Below are 19,417 nucleotides of genomic sequence, written 5' to 3'. Positions count from 1 at the left end.
CTGAGGTTCATCAAAAATAGTCGCCCGAGTGAATTACTGAAGGAGCCCCAAGGGAACATTTTGCCCTACCCGGCAGGTAAGTGGGTGGCATCACGCGTTTCAAAACTGGTTTGCGTACTTCAGAATTTGGGGCCACATGCAGCAAATATCTGGCAACTTTCCACTGAGCCGAGAAGGGAAACAGAAGAAAGCAACTTCACTGTCTACAAATAACTGTGACACGTTTGGGATTTCACGTAACGTTTAAATCCCAGCTCCCAGGATTCAGCATCCTGTATCAGCAATAATGACTAAAACTGTTGAAAGTCATTAAAGAACTTACTAATCAGTCTCTTAATTGAGGCTATCTGCTTCCCATTACACACAGACAAATTAAGCAGGTTAAAACTGTTCCCAGCAAACATCTGCTGAAGCAAGTCAAAATTAATGATAAATAAAATTGAGTTCCCTTTGTGGTTGATTTTTCTCCCATCTGTGCCTATAAACACTCTATCCTTACTTGTCAATCCAAAAGAACCTTGAAGTACATTCCCAGCCTCTCCCAACGTCTTCCCAACAGCCTTTATCAAAGGTGAACACAAACTGACGCGCTCTGTTCCCCACCCGCGCGTGTTCGCTTGCCCACTTGCAGGCAGCGACACAGCCCCGCGCCCGGCAGCGCAGCGTGCCGAGCCATGCCAGCGCTGCCGCCAGCCTGCTCCTGCCTGGGCACGGTCTGCAGAGCAGCACGCCGGCACCCGTCCGCCCGGGTTGGAGCCGAAGAGACACATCGGGGTGTGGAGCCTTAAAACCGCAGGGCACTGGGAGCTGCATCTCGGTGTCACCGCTGGTCTCCGTGTGATCCTTCCCTCTGCGCCCCGCGGTGCAAACAGCACGTGACGTGCTGCAGATGGCCCGGCACTCACCCGTGCTGCTCCCTGCTCAGGCAGGACCGAGCAACACAGGTGCTGGATTTTGCACTTGCCAGCTAGCTGGTAGCAGCCAATAAATTTTTTTAAAGGAAGTAGTAAAATCCCAATACTAGACCCACTGAGAAAGTGCTAGCAACCATCCGCATTGCCTGCTCAAATGCTAATTGGTACATTGGAGAAATAGATGTAGTACACCATCTGGGCAGATCTCCAGAGTCATTTTCGAGAAAGGTATGTTCAGCACCGCATGTACCGGGCAAGGCTCTTCCTCCGTCTCAGCGCTACCAGCACCGTTCAATATAGCACACAGCATGCTCTGCGTATTGGCTGGTGCCCGAGTAGATAACCATGATCTTCCTTCCCCCAGGGGCAGCTATCTCCAGACGTCAGTAAATTAGAGAGTCTCCTTGACACTGATAGACAAGTTGTCATGGAGCTATTTTTCTCTTTAACAGAGCTGCAGAGCTCTGCCTGCGTATCTGGCTCATGATAAATGGCCCGAGGTATTCATTTGCTCGCCCGCTTATTACATTGTCCACTAATATCTTTGCTCCAAGTACTCGCACTGCTATTGCTGTATGGTGCTCCCCAGGGGCAGCAGCTATTTTGGCAGTAAGAAATTTAAAAGGGCGCTGAGATCAAAGACCTTCTACAACAGCTTCTCGGTCTAGCAGACAGCGACACAAATGGCGTTCCCCAGCCCAGGAGGAACTCCTCCAGCCCTCTCCGAGCACCAGGCGCCCGACAGCTCTCGCCGCTGCAGCCTGCCCTCTTCCCCGGCTCTGAAGGCAGCAAGCGGAGCCGGCCCGGGCAGCCAGCCCAGGCTGAGCAGCACTGGGATAAACGATCCACCCGGGAACCCACCGCCGTCATCCGTCGTGGCAATATTGGAAGGCCTGACTTCTGAGGGGCTTGGGGTATAAATACCTGCTCATAACCACTCAGACAAACTTTCAAACTACCTAGATGCCCGGCTTACATTGAAGTTGATGAAAAAAATATTAATAAGAATTAAGCCTACTTCCAGAAAAAGGTAAGCTTTGAGAAAATCCTAGTGGGCACCTAGCTGCATCTTTAGGAGCCCATCACCTTTTAAATAGTGTCTCTCAGTGACAAGAAATGTCTGCCTTTGTTTAACACACCCGTACAAAAGCTCAGATAAAATTCCACAGAAGATGGCCAGGGAAAAGCTGCATTCAAAATTGACTTGCATTAGTGAACAGAAGCAAATGAACTTGGAAGGTCACTGACATCCCTTGGCTGCCAGCCCGCAGCCTGGTTTGGAGCAGCGGATGCGAGTAGCCCAGGCGCTGCGCACAGGGTGCCCACACGTGCTGGCCAGAGCCTCGCTCTGCCGAATGAGATGTGCTTATTGCACACGCAGGCCGATAAATTGGGAATCATGTGGTTGGTTATTGCTGAAACAAGGTCATTTGAATCTCCCATCTATTACAGAATTTTGGCATTTACATTTTAATAACAGTTTTTGCCTCCTTTTCATGTTTTACATGTGCAGATGGATTTGACACATGCTACCAAATGCTTTTTGGTGAATGTAGGTTTTTTGGGGGGTTTCTCCTTTCCAAACAAGAAAGCTGTTCTACGAAATCTAATGCATGAGTTGTCTGTCCTCCAACTTCATCAGTGCCAAGTTTCTAAGCAAGAGCCGTCAGGAAGCTTTCAACCATATACATTCAAGACAGAGCTTTTACATATGAAATGAAACAAAAATCCCGCCGATGCCCCAGGACCGGCAGGGAGGGGATTGTTCACAGGCACGGCTGGCAGCGCTGGCATCGGCAGTACCTTGCTGATCAGCAGGGATGTGAGGAAGAGCAGGAGCCTGAAGTTTGAACTGCAGCTGCGCAGCAGGACCAGGGCAAGGCTGGGGGGAGCAATCCTGGGGAGAGCACACTCGGAGCTTCCTTTAATTGTATATCCTTGAGTAACTCAGCAGCAGAGCTGCTAGTTATACTGGCTAGGCGCAGACCCAGCCCAGCGGTCCTTCTCAAACAACGGATTTCACATCAGAGACCTCCCAACGAAAGCTACCTGCTCCTAGCACCTCGGCATCTGAACCCAGAAATTACTGCTTTCAATTACGGTCTTACCTCAACAAACATGGCAATTCACAGAGGACGAGAGGATTTTCAGAACCAGCCTCAGCCTCTCACACACCAGACTCAGCAGTCCACATTAGAAAAATCCTCGGCAACCTTGCATAAATGCACCTTCGGGCTGGCACTCCAATTGCACTGAGCTGAGCTCATGCTTTTTGATCCTGGGAGAACAGAGAGAGGAAAGTGCATGGGAAATATGGGGGGTTTACAGATACATCACTGCTCTGGAGAGCTTACTCAGAATCCATTATTAATGTCCAGATGATGGTTTGGACAGTTAACAGCATTGAGCCAGGGATGCAGGCACCTGGCTTTCTGCAGAGAAAAGCAGACCAAGCCCTGGGGGTCTGCTGCAGAAGTGCTCTGAGCACCCAAAGTCCAAGACTGAAAACACGTAAGGAACGGTGTTTTGGAGGCATTGCATGACCCCACTTCACAAACAGGATTCAAGCACGTAAAGAAGGAAATATGTTTTTTTCTTTTGATCTACTGCTAGCAGACTACTAGACTGAATTTCTGCTGCTGGTTGTGTCATATCCTCGGTCTCCTCTTCCCACACCTTTCATGTGCAAGCAGGTGTATTAGCTCACCTCAAACATATCTCAGAGACATCCCAGCCTTTTCTGCACAGCTGAGACGCAAAATTTCCTAAAGTAAGAAGCTGCTAGGGCGTATAAAGCAGGTCAAAATAGCAAGACGAAAATACTTAAGTGGCAGAAATTCCTTAGTTAGAGTTGCTGCTGGGTCTTAATAGAGCCTCCATGTCTCGAGAGTTTTGTATTGTCATATTTTACAGCATATTGGATGAAAGGTGTATCAGGAGAAATGGTGAGAAAAATGAGAATAACATCAGAAAAAATGAAAATAAGTTATTGGAAAACTTAGGAAAATACAGATTTAAAAAATAAGTTTGGTTTAATTTCTGCTGTTCTCCAGACTTAAAGGTACCGAACAGTCTCTCGCAATCAGCCAGGAAACGTACACCTTCGGAGGGTTGTGCAGAGCTGGCAATTCTCATAACAGGCCACTGCTAAACCAGTATTTTTAAAGTTTTCTACTCTTAACTGTCCATATCACCACCCGCTATAACAGGGGCACTGCGCAACTGTTTTTCAGAAGGATGCTGCTTCACAGACTTCTGGCTGGAGACAGTCTATACCGAACACTGACAGCTTTGGATGTGATAAACACTCCTGTACTACTAAGGCTTGGGCAAAAACCTTACTCTTTCTTCTGACTCTGCAGTACCACATGCAGTTACAAGCACCTGATCAGACCGAGTATCCGATATGAGCTCACAAAGACAGGAAAAAATTTGCACAAATATTTGATTGTTAGGCTTCCCAGAAAAGGATGAAAAAAATATTTGGAAAAAACTTAGCTCCAAATTTGTCCAAAACATTTTTCTTCCAGCCTTCACAGTGAAAAATGCCCGAGAGGGAAATAGTCTGATTCAGCTCCAGCACACCACCAAAGTCGTCCTGCCTACCACAGAATGGTAAATGGGTTTTTCACTCCTTGTGGCCATCCCATTGGAATGAAATGGGCAGCCATGATGTATCTGCATCCGCTACTTTCAATGGTTAAAAAAAGTTAATTGGAACTTCTGAAACAATGAGACATCCAATTTTTCAAATATGATTCATCCTGTGTCTGAACTAGTCTCCCGAGGGTCATTTTCATAGTAAATTAATCTTTCTAATGTCAGATGTAAATTATCAGCAGTGACACCGTGACCACAGTGTCAGCAGCAGCGATGGCCTTGCTGCAGATAGGCGTGGTAGTGACACTGATGATATTGAGTCTGACAATATAAAAAATTAGCTTAAAATTAAAATAACTCCGATGACATCAAACGCAACAGAGGCTCATTCGGACCCTGACCATGTCTGCCTCTAGCCACAAGCATCGTCTGGAAATGATGGGGCTAACACCACTCGCCTTCTCTGTACAGTCTTCCGGAGGTGCTGTGACAAGTGCCCAGACAAAAGCCACGTATTCCGGCCGCTCCTTGCCCGTGGAGAGACGGGAGCTGCAGTGACTGGTGCCAGCACCTCTTAGGGAGGGAGCAGACCTATGGGTAACCGACTAGCTGATGCATCGCTGTCGGACAGGCGTCGATCACCTTGCCTTCTAGTCACTCAGCCATGGAGGAGATGGGCCTTAACGCTGCTACGATTAAACAGTACGTTCTTGTAGCTTGAATTGAGGCACTGAGAATTACAGAACAGGAGTGGAAGCCCCTGAGCAGCGTTCACTTGTGAAATTCTAAGAGGTCACAATATGCGTTGGGAGTTAGGTAAATAAAATATAGCGAATAACTATTGTAACTTTTCAACAGCCTTTGCCTTGCAGATTGCTGTTTTCTTGTGGTGTTTTCAGCCATGCACTGAATACATCCTGGAAGTAATTTTGTCTGCTGCCTGTTTGCAAGCAAGTCAGATAATATTTCATATCTTTCTTGGCAAGATGAACTTCAGAATTGTGTTCTAGCAAGTATACTCTGGGATTTACACCCTCATTTCATGTGCCATCAAAATTCTACAACATTTGACCAAAATTTTCTTTTTTGGCAAGCACTCTTGCCAGGAAATTCATTAGCCAGAATTTGCAAAATGTGAAGAAAAAAAATCAATATTAGCACAGGCAGGGCAAATTCATGTGCTGATTAATGCAGGTATTGCTTGCATTTTCTTTTACAGTCTCAGTTATCATTGGCAATATACAGGATGTGGCAACTGTTTAACCACATAACCTTTAGAGTCACTTAAAAACGAGGCTTAAATCATGGCCAGGCTCCAAATTTCATTAAGCCTGGAGAGGTATTTTGCTGAAGAATCCAATAGTAACACTCATTTAAAAAATATGACAGCTAAAAATAGGACGTGTGACTTTTTTCCTTACGCATTTCCCATCTGACTGGCAGGCCAGGTCTCCCCTTCCGCCCCGGTTCCCGCCCGGCGCCGAGACGGGCTGCCTCCGGCTCTGAGGCAGCGTGCCCCAGTGCTCTCTGCAGCAGCTGGAGCGGTGGGACCCCCCAGGGCAGCTCAGCGTGCCCCGAGCTCCCGTTTCACCTGCTCAGAGTCACCGTCCTGCCACCACGGGCACGGAGTCTGCAGCCCTGCTGTCGGCACCACGTCCCAGGGAGGGGACGCTGCTCTGCTCCAGCCTGTGAGCACGGCGTTATGAACCCTGCAAGGCAATGAGCAGATAAGGGGGGTGGGGGGTTGGACGCAGCAGGGTCCGACCAGTTCCCCTGCGCTGGGCTTTTGATAACAGGCGCCCGCTGGCGAGGTCGGCAATACCACATTGGAGCTGCCCTCCTCCAGCAGCCACCGGGCTGAAAAGGCAATGCCATGAAGAGAGGGGAATGGAGCACCACAATCACACATGCAGAAATATTTCCAATAGCCATATTAAGTGGTGGAAACTTTCTCCTAGCAGCAAATGCCCTGCAGACAAAACAAGAGCAAACTCAACACCTCCCTGCACCAACTGTCCTCAAGTCGGTGCTCGGCAAAAGCTAATCTAAATTAACAAGAGCTGTGAATCTAGAGCAGGCTACTTAAACCTCATTGAATCTTTGTGCAGACACACTTATTCCGAAGTAAAATTCCCCTGGTTGCTTTAGACGAATTCTCTTACAAATTATATTAAACTGGCAGCTTTTAGCCTCCTTTTGATTTGCGGGCACCCCAAAATGTCAGAGGGAGACGCTGCAGACCAGGAGCAGTGCACGGCTGCAGACAACAGGCTTCTCTTGCATTCGGTTTTCAAGCAAATCCCAGGGCTCCCTGAACAGAGACTGAAAAGTGGCTGACTCAGTCAAAGAAAAGCCACATTAGTTCTGCCTAGGAAAGTTTATGCAGTAAGTAATCTACGTTAACTCTTAATTTGGACCATTTTCTCTCAGTTCCCCACCCAGACAGATGATTAGTACCACAAGGTTGGCTGGCTTTTGGTAGGAAACTGATAGACCTATAAAGTATTTTGTAAACTTCAGAAAAGCTTTGCAATTTACATTTTGTTATTTTAAAAAACCCTCCCAGACGTGCAATTTAACACTGCATTCATAAATCCTACACACAATTAAGAGGCACATTTAAATTCTGTAGATTAAAAGTCAATGCACAAAGTGGAGCACTGATAAGTCATGCGACCTCTGCAGCACCGAGCACCATTCTGGTAGGAAAAACCGTACACCATCTACCCTGCTACAATTGTCCCAGTTGTACCAACAATTCAAAAACCGGTTTAAATCCTCGAAGCTGAGTGGGTTGCAGCGGGCTGCGGGTGACTGCAGAGAGGCCAGGCGAGAGGTCATCCCTGCCCCAGGGCGCTGGCACTGGCGAGCGCCGGGCCCAGGCGCTGATGGAAGGACGGTGCTGTGCACAGCCTGAGAGAGAGTGAACCGCCTGCCATGAAGACGCTGGTTGTTACGGCACAGCTGTTTCGGTAGGCAGCGACTGGAGCTGTGCCGTGTGCCCAGCGGCGTTACCGGCACAGGTCCTTCCCCTCGGCCGCCCCAGCTGCCGGAGCGGGCCCGGCTGTGGCACTGCCACAGGCTGGGGGACAAGCCGATGGTGCTGGGCAGGGCCCTGCCGGGTCCCGGCCTGCTCCTGGTCCCGGCCTGCTCCTGGTCCCGGCCTGCTCCTGGCCGGAGGGACAGAGGGAGGGCGCGAGTTTCTCCACAGCCCTGGGGCGCTGCAGAGCGCTGAGCTGGGGGCAGCCATCACCACCAGAGCCCGGCAGCCGTGGGGCCAGGCCACCAGAGCCACCACTCCGGCCGGAGCCGCCTGCAGCCTGCAGGCCTTCCCGTAACAGCTTCATGGTCAAGGGGTGATTCGCCCGCAGAAACACAACGCCAAATGGCACGGCCAGCCCTCCTTCCAGCCGGAGACCTCCAAGGGCTTTGCCAGCCTTCCTCCGGGGGTGGCTGAACACCCGATGCTGCGTCGGAAGCGTTCACCGCTCCTGGGACAGGATCAGCCAACGGAGCCCAAGAGCCAGCCCTGCCATTCAGCAACCACCATCATTCGATAATTACAAAACAAACTATGCAACAAAATAAACGAGGCTGGTAATTTGTTATCATTTTACTGCTTCGTAGGTGTGCTGAAGATTGTAAATTGGGTGCTGTATTAAAAATGACAGAAACACATTGGGTGCTGCACTAAGTTGTTTGTGCATTTCAGCATCTGCAGACAGTAACGGGGAGGATGGAAACGGCAGCACAGAGATGCCGAGAGGTAGCTACACTGCTAGAAAATGCACAGAAATTTGAATCAGATGGGGAAACGACTACTTGGCCCCAGTGCATTTTGGAGCAGGGTCCTGACGGTGGCGGCACGGCAGGAGGACGAGGCAGGGCAGACAACAGCGGGCAGAGGGCAGACAACAGCGGGTAGACAACAGTGGGCAGCCTGAGGAAGCCGTGTCCCCGCGGGGATCGATCCCAAGCTCCACTGCTGCTCCTGGGGGAGCAACTCTGAGCCACCCTTGAAAGGGCGTGCGGCCTCCCTAATGCACCGTGGTACCCTGGACCGAGGGGCACAAGGAGCACGTAAACAGGCAGATGTGGTCAGCCGTCAAGCGGCAGTAGGAGCGCAGCCAAAGGGAACGTAGGAACAAAAACTTGGCACGCTGGGAGGATGCTGGGCCTGAAGAGAACGATGCAAGCCGTAACGATCAAATGAGTCTGGAAAGTAATAACAGAGGAGCTGTCTGTCTGAAACAAAAAGATCAGTGGCTCCAGACACTTTTTGTTTATTAAGGTTTGTTCTTTCTAAAGGGCTTTGCTTCGCAGTGATCTTGCATTATAAGGCAGGATTACCCTCACTTCCTCAATTCTGCCAAGTACAAAGCACTGTTTATGAATTATTGAACTCTTCATTTGCTGTGCGCACTCTGGGTAATGGCAAGCCTGTGCTTTAAGAGGACAACCTGCCGATTATTCAATTTTCATGTGCTTTATTAACGTGGCACATCAAGTATACACACATCAACAGCACACTGAAAAAAACCTGTTTGCTTTAGACTCAAATATTATGCAAAGCAAAGAAATTATTACAAAAAGGGCTTCCCCCCCATTCGTTACCAGGTTCAATTACTGTGCCACTTAACCTGACTATTTTAATGTTCATCTCCTTCTACTCCACATGAAAGCTTTATTAGCAGCACTATAATCATTTAAAAATAAGCTAAAGCCTTAGAGTGCTGAAGAGTTTTGGGTTTAGAGCTTAAGTAGAGGTGCATAGCAAGAATTACTGAATCGGAAGAAAGTTGGCATGTACTGTGCCTGCTGTTGGATACATCTCCAATACCATTGCAGGGGACAAATTAAACAACCCCCAGTTTTAATTAAAGGTGAAATTATGGATATAGTTCTTCTGATGCCAGCAGGAAACAGAGAGGCTCAACTGTTACCTGTGTCCCTTAGCACTGGGCAGGCAACTTGATAAGATGGCATATTTTTTTGGTTTGTATTTGTCTCTATCAGTCATGGGCAGCAGAAAACATGGCCAAATCTAATTTCTTTCCAGATATCAAACAGAAATTTTCAAGCACTTGTTGCACTGTTCCCTCAGCAAGAAGCCAGACTGCATTGATGGCAACTACTGCAGCTACGCTGCAGCACCAGCGTGTGGCTGTAGGCAGCACCAAGTGAAGGCTTCACTGCCTGCACTCCGCGAGCTGCTTCTGGGGTCCGCACAGACTGATCAATCAGGCTATGCTTTCATTATCAGATATAGTCTGATAATTGAACAAGTCAGATAGCAGCAGCTCTTTGATAACACTGCTTTGGAATGGCCACTACAGCTCGGTTCTACATAAAACAACTGCATGTCAGAACTTCATGAATCTCATTAAAGTAGCATCAACATTTCCATATGACTTCCGGACTTTTTGGCTGCTCTTCGCTTCTTTCCTGGACCTGATTCTTCCAAACATTTAAACAGCCGTTTAATGAAGTGCATGCAAGGAAAAGAATTAGGAGGGCACTGAAGGACACGACTAATTGTCGGCACGTAGAAACACTGTCGACATACACGGGATTGCTCGTGTACGTGATGTTAATTGTGCGTGTAGGAATCCTGCTGGATCAGAGTCGACACGCTGTGAATCCCAGCTGTACGAATTAGGTCTGTGCCTACGGATGCTTCTGAAGAAGGATGTGCTTCAGGAGCTGCCTAAGTCTAACGAGGTACTGCAGGCTTTGTGGAAATGAGGCCTACATAAAATGAATGAAAACTTTTTTTAAATTTGAAAGGGAAATGTATTTAATGAGATACATGAAGATGCCATCAGGAGTTAGTAAAACTATTCATATAAAATAAAATTATTCAGTATACTTATTCAATCATACTCTTTGTCATTTATCTGTCTTTACATACGTAGAAGAGAAAGATCTACTTCTATTTGTTAGATGCTTAGCTTTTTGAAAGAGTAACATAATAAGTGAATTGATAAGTAATGAAAGCATTAACTGTCATATAAAGATTATGACTCTGGTGCTCGGTAGTGCAATTAAATTTAATGTTTGTTTCTCTGTCTCTGTGAATAACGATAAGATTTCCCTTGTGAATATCTAAGCAGCTGACTGATAACATTAGGACAACTGCTCTGGGTAGCCAATGCAATTCATTACTAACCATGTCATTAAAACTAAGTTTTACAATTACTTTAAGTGACCTTAGGTGCTAAGCAAGGAGGTAATATTTAGGTGTGATTACCTACACAATAAACACGCATAAAACTATCCCCAAACCAGGTCACCCATTAAAAAAAAAAAAGAAAAAAAGAAAGAAAAATACAAGCTTGTTTGTATAATAGTGAGATGTAAAGATGCATTCATTTGTTTGTGCAAATGGTATGATTACATTCAGAGATATGAATGTATAGTTCTCATTTCTGGATAAAACAGCCAGGAAGGCATGAATAACAACTGAAGATCAATCAAAATCAGAAATGCTTTCTGAAAAAAGGGTAATTGAGAAACAGAAAACTTGACACTTACAACAAAAGGTTCTTGAGGGAGAGACATTATTTCTGAAATATGTTGACTGTTATCTAATTAAATAGAGGCAAACATTCTGGTGGCTAGACTCCCAGAACCCTAACATCACAGTTGTTCTTCAGGAGTGCTTATTAGCAACAACAGCGGTATTGTTTGAGAGTAATGTGCATGCTCTTACAGAAGAGCTCAATATTATTCAATAAAACTCATGCTTTCGGAGACAATGAGCATCTCACAGGAGAGCGGAATTTGAAGACTTCAGGACTGCATAACTGGCCAAATCATTTAATGCAGATCGTTCATCTCGCTCACATTGGAATTTCTGTGGAACACATTACTCACTGTTTTCTCCTGTTACTTGACCAAACTCAGTGATGTCTCAGATGTCTGGATGAAACGATCGGTCTTCAGTAATGACAGTAATGATCACCCTATCCTCTGCTCATACAAACTAAGATTCGCCATCTCACACAATAATGCTGTGACAACCCTGGCTGCAGCTGGTGCTAACGAGAAATTAGTGATGCCCTAGCAATAGGAAGAAGCTGAACAGATTTAAGTCAGGTCAGCTATAATTGCACTGGGCTAATCACCAGGATCCCCCCCCCAGCAAAGCTGGGGTTTCTGTCCTGCTTCCCACACACCCATTCCCCTGCCCCGCGCCGGCAGGCACCGGGTCCCGGCGTGCTGGGTGGCTCTGGAAGCCAGGCGGCCATAATGCTATTCCTCTCCAGTCTTCAGAGTCCAAGCTTCTTGTTTTCCTTTCCGCTCCTTTGCACAATTACGTGCATCCCGTTTATCCAGGCCTTATGGCAGCAAACCGCCCTGTTGTTCAAAACACAGTGCAGCACTGCAATACCTATCAAATTTATTGAACACTTCCTCGATCACCTGAATTCTTGGTGATCTGAACTTATTTAATGTCCCCGGGAGATTCAGTTAGTCAAGGTGGTACGATACATGATATACAGGATGTGACTGATGTTAAATTGACTATGAGATAATTAGATGCTAATGTCACCTTTCTGTCAGGATGACAGGAGTGTCACTATCTAACACATCTGTGTAATTTCTGAGTGACTACGGTGTCACCTTGCAGCTTGTTTAAGGCACTCTGATGGTGGCAGTGATGACATGATTGCAATATTGCCCCATGCGTAGGGTGCACCGTTTGGGTGTAGGCAGACGCTGCGCTCGCTGCAGCGGCACAACACTGTTTCACTCACAGTCGTCAAAAAGCCTACAACCAAAGCAAAGTTAAGAACAAAAATGAAGCGCAACAACTCTCTTTACTCTCAGCTTAGCTTGCACCCGACCTCCTCCCACACATGCACTCACACACTTGGAAACACTCTGTTTTCTCCGTTCTCTGAGGCTTAGATCTGGTAATCCTGAGTTAATGACCACACTCCATGTGATACGCAGGAGCTGGGTGAAGAGTAGGCAGATTTTGGTGGCTTTTCTCTTCTTTTCTCTCTCGTCAGCCCTGGAGGAGCACGCTGACAGACGCCAGCTAGGAGACGGGAACGCAGCCCTCAAGGGGTGATCTTGGATGCCGCCCCGTGTCCCTCCAGGCACACGTCCCCGTGGTAAGCGCGGGGTCAGGCAGGAACTTGCCCCAGAGCGCTCGGGGATGCACTCGGGCTCCGCTGCTCCATGCCGGCTCCAGCTCTGCAGACCTGGGCACTCGCTGACGCCGGTGTGCCGCAACACGCGAGTCTCCAGCAGAGGAGTCGGGGTAAGAATTAGGAAACAAATCCTCTGAATGTATTACTTTGGAAGAATGAGTTAATAGAAATTGTGGAAATCCTTATTTTTTGGGAATTTGAGGAAGAATATTTTTGATCAAGAAATTGAAGGATTTGCGGGGGAGGGGGGGAGCAAGAAGCTGCTGGAGGACCACCAACACGAGCAGTACATGTCGAATGCTTTGATGGGTTCACATAAACAGAGCTGCATCTCACAGCACAGCACTCAGCACTCCTGTCCCTCCCGCTGCCCACCCACCTCCTCCTGCCCAGCCAGCCCTGCTCCCAGCCTTGCAGGAGCAGCACCTGTGGGAACACCCTGGGACGGATGTATTTTAATCCCCAGACAGGTGAGGACATAAAGCCTGGCCTTGAACACATTAATTAATGCGTAACTGAAGAACGAGGGCGCAATCTGGGATATTTTCCTACAATGCCTGTTAAAAAGCCCTGCTCTCAGGGAACGCCGTCCACCCGCGCCCGCAGGTCTCTCCGTCAGCTGCGGCCACGCCACCGGAGCTCAAACACCAGCCCCAGCCCGGAGGGAAACGGGGAAAGCCCAGAGCACAGAACAAACTGGGTGTGACACGAGAAATTCCACACCGTCGGCAAGAACCTCACGTGGGTAATGACATCTCCGACTCCTCAGCGTCAGGGAAGCGTTTGTGACAAAAGAAGTGGCTCTGTGTTTAAACGCAGTAATAAAAGCCTTCCAATGTCCTCTGCAGCGTCAGGACCGAGCGCTGGCTTCCGTTCCAGGCAATACAATGTGAGGGTAAAAGAGTTCAGCACCCACCACGCGTACATCTCTTCTGCTTTTATGAGATCTGATATGTAAAAACTGTTCTCTTCTGTACCACAAAACAGAATTTATTTTAATCTCAGTTGGATCTTATCAGACATGCTGTACCTATCAGCTCTTTGACACAAAAATCAAAGAAAACACTCAAAATAAAAGGAGATGGACATAAAATGAAAAAGGAAGAGGATATCTATAAAAATATTATGAGCTTTAAATGCACAAATATATTTCAGAACCCCCATTTTTTTTAGAAAAGTTGTTGCAGCCAGATGTACAACTCAGAACAAAGACGACCAGGAGTAGCCCCGTTGCACACAATAAAACCATTCCTGCCGATCCTGGCCTTGAATTTAATTGACAAGTCGATATTGGCCTTTGCATTTTAATTATACTCTGAAAACTTTCTTAGTTAGGGGGCATTTAGAAGTGAGGACAATCCATGTCCTAATAAATAGATTTGCCTGTGGTTTGTGAGCTCCAGGCATATCTGAAGCTTAAGTGCCTGGTGCTGGGAACTCTATGGAAAACCCAACATTGAAAGTTAAGCGTACGAGGCACCAAATCATCGAGTGCTAACTAGGAAGAAAACGAACTCTTTGTCCTTGCGGCTGTGCCACGCAGGCAGCTGGGTCACGGCTGGGCTTCACGGAGGCGGCCAGGGCACCCAGTGCCGCAGTGCCCGTGGCAGGGCAGGTCCCCCCGAGCGGGGCCGGCTGAGCTGGGTGGCCACTGGCCACCCCCCCGGCAGAGGTCCTGGGAGACCGAGCCAGCCAGATCATCCACATCTGCCGGCTTCTGTTTAAACACCCGCCACTCCGCGGGACGTGTCCACTGCCGGTAAAGGATATTTATATGTGCAAGTGACCAGTTAGGTGCATAATTGCCCCTTTATATTCATTCTCAGTTGGAGCTTTTGAGTGCTGGGCATGTTCAGAGGCTTGACACTAAAACATGCAGAGCGGTGCACTAAGGCATCAAAAAGGGTAACTTAAAAGTCATTGCCATGGCTACGTGACAACTTATTTTGCAGTATAATATGTTTTATGAAATATGTATGATCCTATTTAATATATACCATTTGTTTTTAGCATTTCATTTCTGATAATAGCCTTTTAATGATAATCATGGTCTTTTAATGATTGTAATAATTAGAGTCTTATAAATCAACATGTTTTATGTTAAATATGCTGGAATCCTTTAAAAATATTTATTTTCACCTGCACGTTAGAAGCTGCTTTGCTCTCTTGCAGTGTCTGGAATCTGTTTAGAGCCGCATTCAAAAGTCTTCCTGAGCCTCATTTCCTTCCCTGGCTGTGAAGGGCTCCTCATACCTATTTCTTCTTTCCTTAGGGATGTGATAAAGAGGGCAAAATCAAGCATCCACTGTTTGCATCTAAAACACCATTGATCACATTCTTCATCTTTTTATTAACCAGAAACCATTACAGGACTAAATCTTGGCAATGAACTTGTAAACAAAGGGCTCAGAACAACAACAACAAAACACTCAAGAAATACTGTATGCAGTCAGCTAAAGACATCGCCTGGTCTCAGGTGTCAATACAACCAACAATATTTCTTTATAGACTTCACTTTCTTTCTTTTAGAGCTAATATTAGAGAGCTAAGCAGCTTATAACTTTCCCATTCTTTGAAAAACCAACATCCTTTCAGGCTTTCTTGTTAAAAAATATTGACAGCTTTCAGACAGGTTTCAGTAAGATTTCCAGAAGGGAAATCTCATAATTCATTTGATCTTGCCGTGCCCCATATTACACAGGAAGGTTTAATTATACATCTAACAGCTACTCACCAATTTTGACATAGTTTCATTAGACTTTTATTAAAGACAGGGCTAGGAAAAGAGAGAAATATTTGTAATTCTTTCTACTTTTTTCTTTTTTTAAAGGCAAAAGTAGCAGCCGTGAAGGTGTTTCCATGTCTTCCCAGTGGCCACAGGTACAGACCAGACAGATCTCCTCTACTGGTCATGCAAGAGCATAATTTTTTTTTTTTAAATAAATAGGAGATTCACCAAAAAGTTTGAAATGGGCTTGACTGAGACTATGCATGGATTTGGGTCACATTTAGGGTCTGATTTTATCAGATGATAAACATATTCGCATTTGGCTGAGCTGAGGTCATTTCCACCCACCCGGCTTCCTACCTGGTTTTGAAAGCAGGCGCTTGATTATCTTAAAGATTTCCATCCTTCTTTCAAGGTTGCTTTGGCTTAGCCAAGAGCTTCAAAAGACCTTGGGAAAAGACCTAGATGAACAGAGCATATCACTGTTTAAAGCTCATTTTCTCAGGAACCCCGTTTACAGCAATGAATGCAAAGAGTCATTCGCTAAACCCCAGGCGCTTAAAGAAGTGCCTCCACACGCCACGAACGCTGCGGAGCTGCAACTCAGGCTGCACCAGCAGGTCTTGCATCAACAGGTCCAACATCTGCATGGGTTTGTGGGAAAACCCCAGGACCTTCTGGTGTGGGCTTCAACTGTGACTGGGGCACGCTGGAAACCGGTTAAAAGAGGAAAAGATAAGCCCCGTTCTCCCCTTAGTCAGCTGGGTGAGCACCTAACGCCCCCATAGTGAATAACTAGGAGGAAGGATCCTACCACGGCGTGTGCTGCAGACAGGGAGCAGCCGACACGCTGAGCCCGTGGCGACGTGCAGACCGCGCGGTAGAGCCAAGGCCCCGCAGCAGCATCCTGTGGAGAGGCACAGAGAACCTACGCTGCCTCCCGCTCTCGAGCTGTTGCTGCCGATGCTGAGGCAGCAGACGTGAGGGTAGCATTGCTCCACAGCAGTTTTGGTGGCAATTAATGGGCAGTGCTTCAGTTTCCAAGAAGTCTCTTAACGTTTTCTGTAGTCAGAAACAAAGGGACTCTGAAGGGAGAAAAATGGATTTTCAAGGTCCTAGCAAGAACCCCAGGATAAGCGAATGCCATCAAACAACAGTCTGGCCCATGGCTTTTGTGCCCCTCTCTGCTCAAGTCTTCATTCTGCAGCCGCCTCAAAGCAGCAATTTGACGACTTACCAGCATCAGCTTCTCCTCCCTGCTGCTGCCACCCATTTTCAGCTGTCTTCCCCTGCTCCCACCCGTAACGGCTTATGGCGTTACAAGCTGGCACGGAAGCCCCACAAGCCCTGTCCAGGCTGGCAGCGAGCTAGCCCAGCTGTAGGGATAGCTGTATTTAAAACAGACAATACTAAATCCCATTTGAAAGGTGACAGCACTCCCGACAGCATCGTGTCAGGCCGGGTCTGAGAGGAACGCACCTCGCACACACCAGAGCTCAGCTGTAGCCCTGCAAACCGCTGCAACACCACCGTCCAGCGACACGGTCTGACCGTAACCAACCAGCACAGTTTTAAATCCCACCACACCAAGTAGCACAAGCACTGGGACAGCTTTATCCGGTGACAGCTCAGACACCGAGCAGACAGCGCTGCTGGAGCAGTGTTTTCTCAGAGGCTTTTTGGCAGCATAAACGCCGTGCTTCTGGAAAGGCACGGCAGAAGAGGTAAGCTACCTGCCGCTGGCTAACGACAGCGCCTGGGAAATCAGACTCTCTCTCAAGAGGACGTGGAGCACTGCGGCTCTTTGTGTGCGCACGGAGGATGCAGCCTTTGACGTGCTGCTGTGGCTGCTGCTGTGGCTGTGTCTCACGCCTCCTCTCCTGCCCGCGCCCCCAGCGTGGCCCGATCCTGTCCCGCACACCCACGGCAGCAGGATGACCGAGAGATGGAAGGAGCATCTCTGCCTGGCCTGAAAATGGCATATGTGGTAGATCTATTAATCCATTATCATGCATGCACAGATATTTTAACATTTTCAATGAAGAAAAACTCAGTTTAAGCAGTAATTATAGCGGATCCCCTCTCTATAGTAACAATGGAAAGAGAACATTATCACCACTGCTTGTGGCAACAACTTGAACAAAAACGGGTTAGAAGGGAAAAAAAATAATTAGAATGAGACATGCATGCCTGACTCTGAAAGAAAGATTGTTTATGCCTAATACATTAGAGAAATTGCTGAAGAAGAGTTCAGCGAGAACCTGGCTTATCTGTCACGTACAGTACGCCGCATGCTGGCTCCGCGGGCTGAAGCAGCCCGACGGGTACGAACCGAGTCCAGCAGCCAGCGGGAGCCCTGACAGCATGAGGGCGACATCCCCTCCAGACGGGTATGTAAAATACACCTCACAGCTTTATCTCTAAGAGACTCTTGGGAAAAACAGAGATGGAGAAGAGCAAGAGCATCATCCGGCACTCCACCTGCCTCAGGAGGATGGGTCCATGCTGCTCCCTATTGTAAGCAGCAACGGTAGGGGATGTGCCTTACCAGGAGCCAGACCACGCGTGCTGCACGCTCACGCTGCCTGTGGGCACACCAAATCCCTCAACGCGGACTTTTTAGCACCGCGATGGACCACTCATTTCATTCTCTTCATACAGAGGTAAGTGGGCAGAACCTACTGTAACGCCTGGGCTCGTTCCAAGTGGAGAGACATCAGGACCCCACCAGGAGGGTCTCAAACGACGGGGGGAGGCGGCTAGTGCGTGTCTGTGCATAGTACGCATTCCTATCTACATGTACGTGTATAGAATACAGTAGGTATGTGTTTAGGTGTGCATTGGTACGTTTCACATGCCCGCGAGATTTCTCAAAGCACCTCCCGTCAGCAGGGAATCCTCCTGCCCTGAGCCGTACCCGAGGATGGGTGAAGATGAAAACGTTAACTTCAGTGGCTGGGCTTTGGTAACGTCTGTGGTACCTGCACTGCATCTGTGCCTCAAGCCTGGAAGGAACAGGCGACTCCGCAGCACAGCTCACTGCCACCCCGCGTCAAGTCTCTTGGTCCGAAGGTCCTGCTTTAGTAGTTTTGAATTACATCAGTAATTAAAAAAACAAACAAACAAACAAACAAAAAACAACCCAGAACTCTCTGCTTACTATACAAAAGAGTCAAAAGGCTCTAGAACCGCAGCTGGGGTAAACACCTCGGCTCTGTTTATAGAAAAAACCCAACAGTGTAGACATTTCCCGGTCTAAGTGCTAGTGAAAACTTATAACTGAGAAACGTCATGAAAATGTTGAGATTTATCTGGGCTGTGCTGCTTGCAGAATTCCAGTATTTTAGGGTGGAATGTGAGTTCATGGAAACTGAATACAGAAATGCCCGTTCTATCACCTAAACCCACTCACCCTTGCACAGAGTTCATCATTTGTCTGCCAGGCGTTCTCCAATTCAGTAACAAATACACAGAGGAAACGGCTGTGGATAACAAACCGGACTCAAACGCGGGACGTCGATCCCTGGGTTCTGCTGGGGCCCTGGCAAGCTCTGCAGGCACAGCCCGCTCGCCTCTAAGGGGAAACCACCGTTTGCTTGCAGAGGAGGCAGGATGCTCCCCGCTCGTCAGCAGGGGATGACAATACTTCCCAGTTCACACGAGAAGTACACAGCATTCCTGCAGGAACAGAGCACCGCTCCGTGTCAGAGGCGATTCTTTATGTTTATATACTCAGTGGTGATAGCATAGGGTTGTTGGGGCTTTTTGTAACAGGAGAAAACAAAAAAAGGGACTTAGCTAGTTCTCTGGGTATCTGCCAAAAGCTATAAAAATAAAACCAAACAATAAAGACACAAGCTGCTTCTAACTCCCCAGGCCAGGTATTAACCAGCCACAGTATATCAACCCTAACCATTGCATCCTGCCAACACAAACATTTGTCCCTGCCTTGTTTCTCCATCCTCTGAAAGTCTGAGCAATCCCACGCGCCCTGCAAGCACGTCTCCAGGGAC

General features: G+C 47.7%; 1 long non-coding RNA gene across 1 annotated transcript in view; it reads right to left on the bottom strand.

Moving 5' to 3' along the window:
* The window catches only part of LOC142602699 (uncharacterized), a 69,988-nt gene extending 51,041 nt beyond the window's left edge, over nucleotides 1–18,947 (bottom strand). The window contains exon 1 of the long non-coding RNA XR_012836465.1: nucleotides 18,817–18,947. This is a non-coding gene — a long non-coding RNA (uncharacterized LOC142602699). The remainder of the gene's footprint in view (nucleotides 1–18,816) is intronic.
* Between the last annotated feature and the right edge of the window lie 470 nt (nucleotides 18,948–19,417).

This window comes from Balearica regulorum, chromosome 8 (genome assembly GCF_011004875.1).
Source record: "Balearica regulorum gibbericeps isolate bBalReg1 chromosome 8, bBalReg1.pri, whole genome shotgun sequence".
Lineage (NCBI taxonomy): Eukaryota > Metazoa > Chordata > Aves > Gruiformes > Gruidae > Balearica > Balearica regulorum.
This window is presented reverse-complemented; position numbering and strand designations above follow the sequence as displayed.